The 12,309-nt window shown below is 45.4% G+C and overlaps 13 non-coding genes across 13 annotated transcripts; all 13 read right to left on the bottom strand.

Annotated features, from left to right (window-relative positions):
• Positions 1–392: 392 nt before the first annotated feature.
• On the bottom strand, positions 393–464 carry TRNAR-ACG (transfer RNA arginine (anticodon ACG)). Its single transcript has one exon. It is a non-coding gene; the product is annotated as a tRNA-Arg (tRNA).
• A 694-nt stretch (positions 465–1,158) lies between these two features.
• TRNAC-GCA (transfer RNA cysteine (anticodon GCA)) lies at positions 1,159–1,230 on the bottom strand. The gene has a single exon. It is a non-coding gene; the product is annotated as a tRNA-Cys (tRNA).
• Positions 1,231–1,545: 315 nt separating this feature from the next.
• On the bottom strand, positions 1,546–1,617 carry TRNAR-GCG (transfer RNA arginine (anticodon GCG)). Its single transcript has one exon. It is a non-coding gene; the product is annotated as a tRNA-Arg (tRNA).
• Positions 1,618–1,934: 317 nt separating this feature from the next.
• Positions 1,935–2,006, bottom strand: TRNAR-ACG (transfer RNA arginine (anticodon ACG)). Its single transcript has one exon. It is a non-coding gene; the product is annotated as a tRNA-Arg (tRNA).
• A 1,852-nt stretch (positions 2,007–3,858) lies between these two features.
• On the bottom strand, positions 3,859–3,930 carry TRNAC-GCA (transfer RNA cysteine (anticodon GCA)). The gene has a single exon. It is a non-coding gene; the product is annotated as a tRNA-Cys (tRNA).
• A 1,101-nt stretch (positions 3,931–5,031) lies between these two features.
• On the bottom strand, positions 5,032–5,103 carry TRNAC-GCA (transfer RNA cysteine (anticodon GCA)). Its single transcript has one exon. It is a non-coding gene; the product is annotated as a tRNA-Cys (tRNA).
• Positions 5,104–6,188: 1,085 nt separating this feature from the next.
• On the bottom strand, positions 6,189–6,260 carry TRNAC-GCA (transfer RNA cysteine (anticodon GCA)). The gene has a single exon. It is a non-coding gene; the product is annotated as a tRNA-Cys (tRNA).
• Positions 6,261–6,575: 315 nt separating this feature from the next.
• On the bottom strand, positions 6,576–6,647 carry TRNAR-GCG (transfer RNA arginine (anticodon GCG)). Its single transcript has one exon. It is a non-coding gene; the product is annotated as a tRNA-Arg (tRNA).
• Positions 6,648–6,964: 317 nt separating this feature from the next.
• TRNAR-ACG (transfer RNA arginine (anticodon ACG)) lies at positions 6,965–7,036 on the bottom strand. Its single transcript has one exon. It is a non-coding gene; the product is annotated as a tRNA-Arg (tRNA).
• Positions 7,037–8,888: 1,852 nt separating this feature from the next.
• Positions 8,889–8,960, bottom strand: TRNAC-GCA (transfer RNA cysteine (anticodon GCA)). Its single transcript has one exon. It is a non-coding gene; the product is annotated as a tRNA-Cys (tRNA).
• Positions 8,961–10,299: 1,339 nt separating this feature from the next.
• Positions 10,300–10,371, bottom strand: TRNAC-GCA (transfer RNA cysteine (anticodon GCA)). The gene has a single exon. It is a non-coding gene; the product is annotated as a tRNA-Cys (tRNA).
• Positions 10,372–11,456: 1,085 nt separating this feature from the next.
• TRNAC-GCA (transfer RNA cysteine (anticodon GCA)) lies at positions 11,457–11,528 on the bottom strand. The gene has a single exon. It is a non-coding gene; the product is annotated as a tRNA-Cys (tRNA).
• Positions 11,529–12,231: 703 nt separating this feature from the next.
• Positions 12,232–12,304, bottom strand: TRNAR-ACG (transfer RNA arginine (anticodon ACG)). The gene has a single exon. It is a non-coding gene; the product is annotated as a tRNA-Arg (tRNA).
• Positions 12,305–12,309: the final 5 nt, after the last annotated feature.

Here is a 12,309-nt window from a genome sequence, read left to right as displayed (position 1 = left end):
AAAATAAACGGAATGATCCGTGCTGTTACAGGGGAAAGTCGGGTTTGAACCAAGGACCTCTCAATCTGCAGTCGAATGCGAGTTATCCCTCCTTGTTCCTAGCCGTAATGTCGATTTAACTAAAATAATTGGAATGATCCGTGCTGTTACAGGGGGAACTCGGGTTTGAACCAAGGACATCTCGATCTACAGTCGAATGCGAGTTATCCCTCCTTTTTCCTAGAAGTAATGTCGATTTAACTAAAATGAAGGGAATAATCCGTGCTGTTACAGGGGGAACTCGGGTTTGAACCAAGAACCTCTCGATCTGCAGTCGAATGCGAGCTATATCTCCTTGTTCCTAGCCGTAATGTCGATTTAACTAAAATAAAAAGAATGATCAGTGCTGTTACAGGGGGAACTCGAGTTTGAACCAAGAACCTCTCGATCCGTAGTCGAATGCTCTACCACTGAGCTATCCCCCTTGTTCATAGCCAAAATGTCGATTTAAATAAAATACACGGAATGATCCGTGCTGTTACAGGGGGAACTCGGTTTGAACCAAGGACCTTTCGATCTTCAGTCGAATGCGAGTTATCCCTCCTTGTTCCTAGCCGTAATGTCGATTTAACTAAAATAATTGGAATGATCCGTGCTGTTACAGGGGGAACTCGGGTTTGAACCAAGAACCTCTCGATCTGCAGTCGAATGCTCTACCACTGAGCTATCCCCCTTGTTCATAACCGTAATTTCGATTTAACTAAAATAAACGGAATGATCCATGCTGTTACAGGGGGAACTCGGTTTGAACCAAGGACCTCTCGATCTGCAATCGAATGCTCTACCACTTAACTACTCCCCCTTGTTAAAGGCCGTAATGTCGATTTAACTAAAATAAACGGAATGATCCGTGCTACTACAGGGAGAACTCGGGTTTGATACAAGGACCTCTCGATCTGCAGTCGAATGCTCTACCACTGAATACGCCCCCTTGTTCAGAGCCGTAATGTCGATTTAACTAAAATAAACGGAATGATCCGTGCTACTACAGGGGGAACTCCAGTTTGAAAGAAGGACCTCTCGATCTGCAGTCGAATGCTCTACCACTGAGCTATTCCCCCTTGTTCAAGGCCCCAAAGTCGATTTAACTAAAATAAACGGAATGATCCGTGCTGTTACAGGGGGAACTCGGGTTTGAACCAAGGACCTCTCGATCTGCAGTCGAATGCTCTACCACTGAGCTATTCCCCCTTGTTCAGAGCCGTAATGTCGATTTAACTAAAATAAACGGAATGATCCGTGCTGTTACAGGGGTAACTCGGTTTGAGCCAAGGACCTCTCGATCTGCAGTCGAATGCTCTACCACTTAACTATTCCCCCTTGTTAAAGGCCGTAATTTCGATTTAACTAAAATAAACGGAATGATCCGTGCTGTTACAGGGGGAACTCCGGTTTGAACCAAGGACCTTACGATCTGCAGTCGAATGCTCTACCACTGAGCTATTTTCCTTGTTCAGAGCCGTAATGTCGTTTAACTAAAATAAACGGAATGATCCGTGCTTTTACAGCGAGAACTCGGGTTTGAACGAAGGACCTCTCGATCCGCAGTCGAATGCTCTACCACTGAGCTATTCCCCCTTGTTCATAACCGTAATGTCGATTTAACTAAAATAAACGGAATGATCCGTGCTGTTACATCGGGAACTCGGGTGTGAACCAAGGACCTCTCGATCTGCAGTCGAATGCTCTAACACTGAGCTAATCCCCCTTGTTAAAGGCCGTAATGTCGATTTAACTAAAATAAACGGAATGATCCGTGCTATTACAGGGGGAACTCGGGTTTGAACCAAAGACCTCTCGATCTCAGTCGAATGCTCTACCACTGAGCTATTCCCCTTTGTTCCTCGCCGTAATGTCGATTTAACTAAAATAAAGGGAATAATCCGTGCTGTTACAGGGGGAACTCGAGTTTGAACCAAGGACCTCTCGATCCGTAGTCGAATGCTCTACCACTGAGCTATCCCCCTTGTTCATAGCCAAAATGTCGATTTAAATAAAATAAACGGAATGATCCGTGCTGTTACAGGGGGAACTCGGGCTTGAACCAAGGACCTTTCGATCTGCAGTCGAATGCGAGTTATCACTCCTTGTTCCTAGCCGTAATGTCGATTTAACTAAAATAATTGGAATGATCCGTGCTGTTACAGGGGGAACTCGGGTTTGAACCAAGGACTTCTCGATCTGCAGTCGAATGCTCTACCACTGAGCTATCCCCCTTGTTCATAACCGTAATTTCGATTTAACTAAAATAAACGGAATGATCCATGCTGTTACAGGGGGAACTCGGTTTGAACCAAGGACCTCTCGATCTGCAATCGAATGCTCTACCACTTAACTACTCCCCCTTGTTAAAGGCCGTAATGTCGATTTAACTAAAATAAACGGAATGATCCGTGCTACTACAGGGAGAACTCGGGTTTGATACAAGGACCTCTCGATCTGCAGTCGAATGCTCTACCACTGAGCTATTCCCCCTTGTTCAGAGCCGTAATGTCGATTTAACTAAAATAAACGGAATGATCCGTGCTACTACAGGGGGAACTCCGGTTTGAAAGAAGGACCTCTCGATCTGCAGTCGAATGCTCTACCACTGAGCTATTCCCCCTTGTTCAAGGCCCCAAAGTCGATTTAACTAAAATAAACGGAATGATCCGTGCTGTTACAGGGGGAACTCGGGTTTGAACCAAGAACCTCTCGATCTGCAGTCGAATGCGAGCTATATCTCCTTGTTCCTAGCCGTAATGTCGATTTAACTAAAATAAAAAGAATGATCAGTGCTGTTACAGGGGGAACTCGAGTTTGAACCAAGGACCTCTCGATCTGCAGTCGAATGCTCTACCACTGAGCTATCCCCCTTGTTCATAACCGTAATTTCGATTTAACTAAAATAAACGGAATGATCCATGCTTTTACAGGGGGAACTCGGTTTGAACCAAGGACCTCTCGATCTGCAATCGAATGCTCTACCAATTAACTACTCCCCCTTGTTAAAGGCCGTAATGTCGATTTAACTAAAATAAACGGAATGATCCGTGCTACTACAGGGAGAACTCGGAATTGAACCAAGGACCTCTCGATCTGCAGTCGAATGCTCTACCACTGAGCTACGCCCCCTTGTTCAGAGCCGTAATGTCGATTTAACTATAATAATCGGAATGATCCGTGCTACTACAGGGGGAACTCCGGTTTGAAAGAAGGACCTCTCGATCTGCAGTCGAATGCTCTACCACTGAGCTATTCCCCCTTGTTCAAGGCCCCAAAGTCGATTTAACTAAAATAAACGGAATGATCCGTGCTGTTACAGGGGGAACTCGGTTTAAGCCAAGGACCTCTCGATCTGCAGTCGAATGCTCTACCACTTAACTATTCCCCCTTGTTAAAGGCCGTAATGTCGATTTAACTAAAATAAACGGAATGATCCGTGCTGTTACAGGGGGAACTCCGGTTTGAACCAAGGACCTTTCGATCTGCAGTCGAATGCTCTACCACTGAGCTATTTTCCTTGTTCAGAGCCGTAATGTCGTTTAACTAAAATAAACGGAATGATCCGTGCTTTTACAGCGAGAACTCGGGTTTGAACCAAGGACCTCTCGATCTGCAGTCGAATGCTCTACCACTGAGCTATTACCCCTTGTTCATAACCGTAATGTCGATTTAACTAAAATAAACGGAATGATCCGTGCTGTTACAGGGGGAACTCGGGTGTGAACCAAGGACCTCTCGATCTGCAGTCGAATGCTCTAACACTGAGCTAATCCCCCTTGTTAAAGGCCGTAATGTCGATTTAACTAAAATAAACGGAATGATCCGTGCTATTACAGGGGGAACTCGGGTTTGAACCAAGGACCTCTCGATCTGCAGTCGAATGCTCTACCACTGAGCTATCCCCCTTGTTCATAACCGTAATTTCGATTTAACTAAAATAAACGGAATGATCCATGCTGTTACAGGGGGAACTCGGTTTGAACCAAGGACCTCTCGATCTGCAATCGAATGCTCTACCACTTAACTACTCCCCCTTGTTAAAGGCCGTAATGTCGATTTAACTAAAATAAACGGAATGATCCGTGCTACTACAGGGAGAACTCGGAATTGAACCAAGGACCTCTCGATCTGCAGTCGAATGCTCTACCACTGAGCTACGCCCCCTTGTTCAGAGCCGTAATGTCGATTTAACTATAATAAACGGAATGATCCGTGCTACTACAGGGGGAACTCCGGTTTGAAAGAAGGACCTCTCGATCTGCAGTCGAATGCTCTACCACTGAGCTATTCCCCCTTGTTCAAGGCCCCAAAGTCGATTTAACTAAAATAAACGGAATGATCCGTGCTGTTACAGGGGGAACTCGGTTTAAGCCAAGGACCTCTCGATCTGCAGTCGAATGCTCTACCACTTAACTATTCCCCCTTGTTAAAGGCCGTAATGTCGATTTAACTAAAATAAACGGAATGATCCGTGCTGTTACAGGGGGAACTCCGGTTTGAACCAAGGACCTTTCAATCTGCAGTCGAATGCTCTACCACTGACCTTTTTTCTTTGTTCAGAGCCGTAATGTCGTTTAACTAAAATAAACGGAATGATCCGTGCTTTTACAGCGAGAACTCGGGTTTGAACCAAGGACCTCTCGATCTGCAGTCGAATGCTCTACCACTGAGCTATTACCCCTTGTTCATAACCGTAATGTCGATTAAAGGCCGTAATGTCGATTTAACTAAAATAAACGGAATGATCCGTGCTATTACAGGGGGAACTCGGGTTTGAACCAAAGACCTCTCGATCTCAGTCGAATGCTCTACCACTGAGCTATCCCCCTTGTTCATAGCTAAAATGTCGATTTAAATAAAATAAACGGAATGATCCGTGCTGTTACAGGGGGAACTCGGGCTTGAACCAAGGACCTTTCGATCTGCAGTCGAATGCGAGTTATCACTCCTTGTTCCTAGCCGTAATGTCGATTTAACTAAAATAATTGGAATGATCCGTGCTGTTACAGGGGGAACTCGGGTTTGAACCAAGGACCTCTCGATCTGCAGTCGAATGCTCTACCACTGAGCTATCCCCCTTGTTCATAACCGCAATTTCGATTTAACTAAAATAAACGGAATGATCCATGCTGTTACAGGGGGAACTCGGTTTGAACCAAGGACCTCTCGATCTGCAATCGAATGCTCTACCACTTAACTACTCCCCCTTGTTAAAGGCCGTAATGTCGATTTAACTAAAATAAACGGAATGATCCGTGCTACTACAGGGAGAACTCGGGTTTGATACAAGGACCTCTCGATCTGCAGTCGAATGCTCTACCACTGAGCTATTCCCCCTTGTTCAGAGCCGTAATGTCGATTTAACTAAAATAAACGGAATGATCCGTGCTACTACAGGAGGAACTCCGGTTTGAAAGAAGGACCTCTCGATCTGCAGTCGAATGCTCTACCACTGAGCTATTCCCCCTTGTTCAAGGCCCCAAAGTCGATTTAACTAAAATAAACGGAATGATCTGTGCTGTTACAGGGGGAACTCGGGTTTGAACCAAGAACCTCTCGATCTGCAGTCGAATGCGAGCTATATCTCCTTGTTCCTAGCCGTAATGTCGATTTAACTAAAATAAAAAGAATGATCAGTGCTGTTACAGGGGGAACTCGAGTTTGAACCAAGGACCTCTCGATCTGCAGTCGAATGCTCTACCACTGAGCTATCCCCCTTGTTCATAACCGCAATTTCGATTTAACTAAAATAAACGGAATGATCCATGCTGTTACAGGGGGAACTCGGTTTGAACCAAGGACCTCTCGATCTGCAATCGAATGCTCTACCACTTAACTACTCCCCCTTGTTAAAGGCCGTAATGTCGATTTAACTAAAATAAACGGAATGATCCGTGCTACTACAGGGAGAACTCGGGTTTGATACAAGGACCTCTCGATCTGCAGTCGAATGCTCTACCACTGAGCTACGCCCCCTTGTTCAGAGCCGTAATGTCGATTTAACTAAAATAAACGGAATGATCCATGCTACTACAGGGGGAACTCCGGTTTGAAAGAAGGACCTCTCGATCTGCAGTCGAATGCTCTACCACTGAGCTATTCCCCCTTGTTCAAGGCCCCAAAGTCGATTTAACTAAAATAAACGGAATGATCCGTGCTGTTACAGGGGGAACTCGGGTTTGAACCAAGGACCTCTCGATCTGCAGTCGAATGCTCTACCACTGAGCTATTCCCCCTTGTTCAGAGCCGTAATGTCGATTTAACTAAAATAAACGGAATGATCCGTGCTGTTACAGGGGTAACTCGGTTTGAGCCAAGGACCTCTCGATCTGCAGTCGAATGCTCTACCACTTAACTATTCCCCCTTGTTAAAGGCCGTAATTTCGATTTAACTAAAATAAACGGAATGATCCGTGCTGTTACAGGGGGAACTCCGGTTTGAACCAAGGACCTTACGATCTGCAGTCGAATGCTCTACCACTGAGCTATTTTCCTTGTTCAGAGCCGTAATGTCGTTTAACTAAAATAAACGGAATGATCCGTGCTTTTACAGCGAGAACTCGGGTTTGAACGAAGGACCTCTCGATCCGCAGTCGAATGCTCTACCACTGAGCTATTCCCCCTTGTTCATAACCGTAATGTCGATTTAACTAAAATAAACGGAATGATCCGTGCTGTTACAGGGGGAACTCGGGTGTGAACCAAGGACCTCTCGATCTGCAGTCGAATGCTCTAACACTGAGCTAATCCCCCTTGTTAAAGGCCGTAATGTCGATTTAACTAAAATAAACGGAATGATCCGTGCTATTACAGGGGGAACTCGGGTTTGAACCAAAGACCTCTCGATCTCAGTCGAATGCTCTACCACTGAGCTATTCCCCTTTGTTCCTCGCCGTAATGTCGATTTAACTAAAATAAAGGGAATAATCCGTGCTGTTACAGGGGGAACTCGAGTTTGAACCAAGGACCTCTCGATCCGTAGTCGAATGCTCTACCACTGAGCTATCCCCCTTGTTCATAGCCAAAATGTCGATTTAAATAAAATAAACGGAATGATCCGTGCTGTTACAGGGGGAACTCGGGCTTGAACCAAGGACCTTTCGATCTGCAGTCGAATGCGAGTTATCACTCCTTGTTCCTAGCCGTAATGTCGATTTAACTAAAATAATTGGAATGATCCGTGCTGTTACAGGGGGAACTCGGGTTTGAACCAAGGACTTCTCGATCTGCAGTCGAATGCTCTACCACTGAGCTATCCCCCTTGTTCATAACCGTAATTTCGATTTAACTAAAATAAACGGAATGATCCATGCTGTTACAGGGGGAACTCGGTTTGAACCAAGGACCTCTCGATCTGCAATCGAATGCTCTACCACTTAACTACTCCCCCTTGTTAAAGGCCGTAATGTCGATTTAACTAAAATAAACGGAATGATCCGTGCTACTACAGGGAGAACTCGGGTTTGATACAAGGACCTCTCGATCTGCAGTCGAATGCTCTACCACTGAGCTATTCCCCCTTGTTCAGAGCCGTAATGTCGATTTAACTAAAATAAACGGAATGATCCGTGCTACTACAGGGGGAACTCCGGTTTGAAAGAAGGACCTCTCGATCTGCAGTCGAATGCTCTACCACTGAGCTATTCCCCCTTGTTCAAGGCCCCAAAGTCGATTTAACTAAAATAAACGGAATGATCCGTGCTGTTACAGGGGGAACTCGGGTTTGAACCAAGAACCTCTCGATCTGCAGTCGAATGCGAGCTATATCTCCTTGTTCCTAGCCGTAATGTCGATTTAACTAAAATAAAAAGAATGATCAGTGCTGTTACAGGGGGAACTCGAGTTTGAACCAAGGACCTCTCGATCTGCAGTCGAATGCTCTACCACTGAGCTATCCCCCTTGTTCATAACCGTAATTTCGATTTAACTAAAATAAACGGAATGATCCATGCTTTTACAGGGGGAACTCGGTTTGAACCAAGGACCTCTCGATCTGCAATCGAATGCTCTACCACTTAACTACTCCCCCTTGTTAAAGGCCGTAATGTCGATTTAACTAAAATAAACGGAATGATCCGTGCTACTACAGGGAGAACTCGGAATTGAACCAAGGACCTCTCGATCTGCAGTCGAATGCTCTACCACTGAGCTACGCCCCCTTGTTCAGAGCCGTAATGTCGATTTAACTATAATAATCGGAATGATCCGTGCTACTACAGGGGGAACTCCGGTTTGAAAGAAGGACCTCTCGATCTGCAGTCGAATGCTCTACCACTGAGCTATTCCCCCTTGTTCAAGGCCCCAAAGTCGATTTAACTAAAATAAACGGAATGATCCGTGCTGTTACAGGGGGAACTCGGTTTAAGCCAAGGACCTCTCGATCTGCAGTCGAATGCTCTACCACTTAACTATTCCCCCTTGTTAAAGGCCGTAATGTCGATTTAACTAAAATAAACGGAATGATCCGTGCTGTTACAGGGGGAACTCCGGTTTGAACCAAGGACCTTTCGATCTGCAGTCGAATGCTCTACCACTGAGCTATTTTCCTTGTTCAGAGCCGTAATGTCGTTTAACTAAAATAAACGGAATGATCCGTGCTTTTACAGCGAGAACTCGGGTTTGAACCAAGGACCTCTCGATCTGCAGTCGAATGCTCTACCACTGAGCTATTACCCCTTGTTCATAACCGTAATGTCGATTTAACTAAAATAAACGGAATGATCCGTGCTGTTACAGGGGGAACTCGGGTGTGAACCAAGGACCTCTCGATCTGCAGTCGAATGCTCTAACACTGAGCTAATCCCCCTTGTTAAAGGCCGTAATGTCGATTTAACTAAAATAAACGGAATGATCCGTGCTATTACAGGGGGAACTCGGGTTTGAACCAAGGACCTCTCGATCTGCAGTCGAATGCTCTACCACTGAGCTATCCCCCTTGTTCATAACCGTAATTTCGATTTAACTAAAATAAACGGAATGATCCATGCTGTTACAGGGGGAACTCGGTTTGAACCAAGGACCTCTCGATCTGCAATCGAATGCTCTACCACTTAACTACTCCCCCTTGTTAAAGGCCGTAATGTCGATTTAACTAAAATAAACGGAATGATCCGTGCTACTACAGGGAGAACTCGGAATTGAACCAAGGACCTCTCGATCTGCAGTCGAATGCTCTACCACTGAGCTACGCCCCCTTGTTCAGAGCCGTAATGTCGATTTAACTATAATAAACGGAATGATCCGTGCTACTACAGGGGGAACTCCGGTTTGAAAGAAGGACCTCTCGATCTGCAGTCGAATGCTCTACCACTGAGCTATTCCCCCTTGTTCAAGGCCCCAAAGTCGATTTAACTAAAATAAACGGAATGATCCGTGCTGTTACAGGGGGAACTCGGTTTAAGCCAAGGACCTCTCGATCTGCAGTCGAATGCTCTACCACTTAACTATTCCCCCTTGTTAAAGGCCGTAATGTCGATTTAACTAAAATAAACGGAATGATCCGTGCTGTTACAGGGGGAACTCCGGTTTGAACCAAGGACCTTTCAATCTGCAGTCGAATGCTCTACCACTGACCTTTTTTCTTTGTTCAGAGCCGTAATGTCGTTTAACTAAAATAAACGGAATGATCCGTGCTTTTACAGCGAGAACTCGGGTTTGAACCAAGGACCTCTCGATCTGCAGTCGAATGCTCTACCACTGACCTTTTTTCTTTGTTCAGAGCCGTAATGTCGTTTAACTAAAATAAACGGAATGATCCGTGCTTTTACAGCGAGAACTCGGGTTTGAACCAAGGACCTCTCGATCTGCAGTCGAATGCTCTACCACTGAGCTATTACCCCTTGTTCATAACCGTAATGTCGATTTAACTAAAATAAACGGAATGATCCGTGCTGTTACAGGGGGAACTCGGGTGTAACCAAGGACCTCTCGATCTGCAGTCGAATGCTCTAACACTGAGCTAATCCCCCTTGTTAAAGGCCGTAATGTCGATTTAACTAAAATAAACGGAATGATCCGTGCTATTACAGGGGGAACTCGGGTTTGAACCAAAGACCTCTCGATCTCAGTCGAATGCTCTACCACTGAGCTATCCCCCTTGTTCATAGCTAAAATGTCGATTTAAATAAAATAAACGGAATGATCCGTGCTGTTACAGGGGGAACTCGGGCTTGAACCAAGGACCTTTCGATCTGCAGTCGAATGCGAGTTATCACTCCTTGTTCCTAGCCGTAATGTCGATTTAACTAAAATAATTGGAATGATCCGTGCTGTTACAGGGGGAACTCGGGTTTGAACCAAGGACCTCTCGATCTGCAGTCGAATGCTCTACCACTGAGCTATCCCCCTTGTTCATAACCGCAATTTCGATTTAACTAAAATAAACGGAATGATCCATGCTGTTACAGGGGGAACTCGGTTTGAACCAAGGACCTCTCGATCTGCAATCGAATGCTCTACCACTTAACTACTCCCCCTTGTTAAAGGCCGTAATGTCGATTTAACTAAAATAAACGGAATGATCCGTGCTACTACAGGGAGAACTCGGGTTTGATACAAGGACCTCTCGATCTGCAGTCGAATGCTCTACCACTGAGCTATTCCCCCTTGTTCAGAGCCGTAATGTCGATTTAACTAAAATAAACGGAATGATCCGTGCTACTACAGGGGGAACTCCGGTTTGAAAGAAGGACCTCTCGATCTGCAGTCGAATGCTCTACCACTGAGCTATTCCCCCTTGTTCAAGGCCCCAAAGTCGATTTAACTAAAATAAACGGAATGATCTGTGCTGTTACAGGGGGAACTCGGGTTTGAACCAAGAACCTCTCGATCTGCAGTCGAATGCGAGCTATATCTCCTTGTTCCTAGCCGTAATGTCGATTTAACTAAAATAAAAAGAATGATCAGTGCTGTTACAGGGGGAACTCGAGTTTGAACCAAGGACCTCTCGATCTGCAGTCGAATGCTCTACCACTGAGCTATCCCCCTTGTTCATAACCGCAATTTCGATTTAACTAAAATAAACGGAATGATCCATGCTGTTACAGGGGGAACTCGGTTTGAACCAAGGACCTCTCGATCTGCAATCGAATGCTCTACCACTTAACTACTCCCCCTTGTTAAAGGCCGTAATGTCGATTTAACTAAAATAAACGGAATGATCCGTGCTACTACAGGGAGAACTCGGGTTTGATACAAGGACCTCTCGATCTGCAGTCGAATGCTCTACCACTGAGCTACGCCCCCTTGTTCAGAGCCGTAATGTCGATTTAACTAAAATAAACGGAATGATCCATGCTACTACAGGGGGAACTCCGGTTTGAAAGAAGGACCTCTCGATCTGCAGTCGAATGCTCTACCACTGAGCTATTCCCCCTTGTTCAAGGCCCCAAAGTCGATTTAACTAAAATAAACGGAATGATCCGTGCTGTTACAGGGGGAACTCGGGTTTGAACCAAGGACCTCTCGATCTGCAGTCGAATGCTCTACCACTGAGCTATTCCCCCTTGTTCAGAGCCGTAATGTCGATTTAACTAAAATAAACGGAATGATCCGTTCTGTTACAGGGGTAACTCGGTTTGAGCCAAGGACCTCTCGATCTGCAGTCGAATGCTCTACCACTTAACTATTCCCCCTTGTTAAAGGCCGTAATGTCGATTTAACTAAAATAAACGGAATGATCCGTGCTGTTACAGGGGGAACTCCGGTTTGAACCAAGGACCTTTCGATCTGCAGTCGAATGCTCTACCACTGAGCTATTTTCCTTGTTCAGAGCCGTAATGTCGTTTAACTAAAATAAACGGAATGATCCGTGCTTTTACAGCGAGAACTCGGGTTTGAACCAAGGACCTCTCGATCTGCAGTCGAATGCTCTACCACTGAGCTATTACCCCTTGTTCATAACCGTAATGTCGATTTAACTAAAATAAACGGAATGATCCGTGCTGTTACAGGGGGAACTCGGGTGTGAACCAAGGACCTCTCGATCTGCAGTCGAATGCTCTAACACTGAGCTAATCCTCCTTGTTAAAGGCCGTAATGTCGATTTAACTAAAATAAACGGAATGATCCGTGCTATTACAGGGGGAACTCGGGTTTGAACCAAAGACCTCTCGATCTCAGTCGAATGCTCTACCACTGAGCTATTCCCCTTTGTTCCTCGCCGTAATGTCGATTTAACTAAAATAAAGGGAATAATCCGTGCTGTTACAGGGGGACCTCGAGTTTGAACCAATGACCTCTCGATCCGTAGTCGAATGCTCTACCACTGAGCTATCCCCCTTGTTC

This window comes from Phalangium opilio, unplaced genomic scaffold (assembly GCF_054372755.1).
Source record: "Phalangium opilio isolate 3A_F unplaced genomic scaffold, DU_Popi_V2 ptg000078l_1, whole genome shotgun sequence".
NCBI lineage: Eukaryota > Metazoa > Arthropoda > Arachnida > Opiliones > Phalangiidae > Phalangium > Phalangium opilio.
This window is presented reverse-complemented; position numbering and strand designations above follow the sequence as displayed.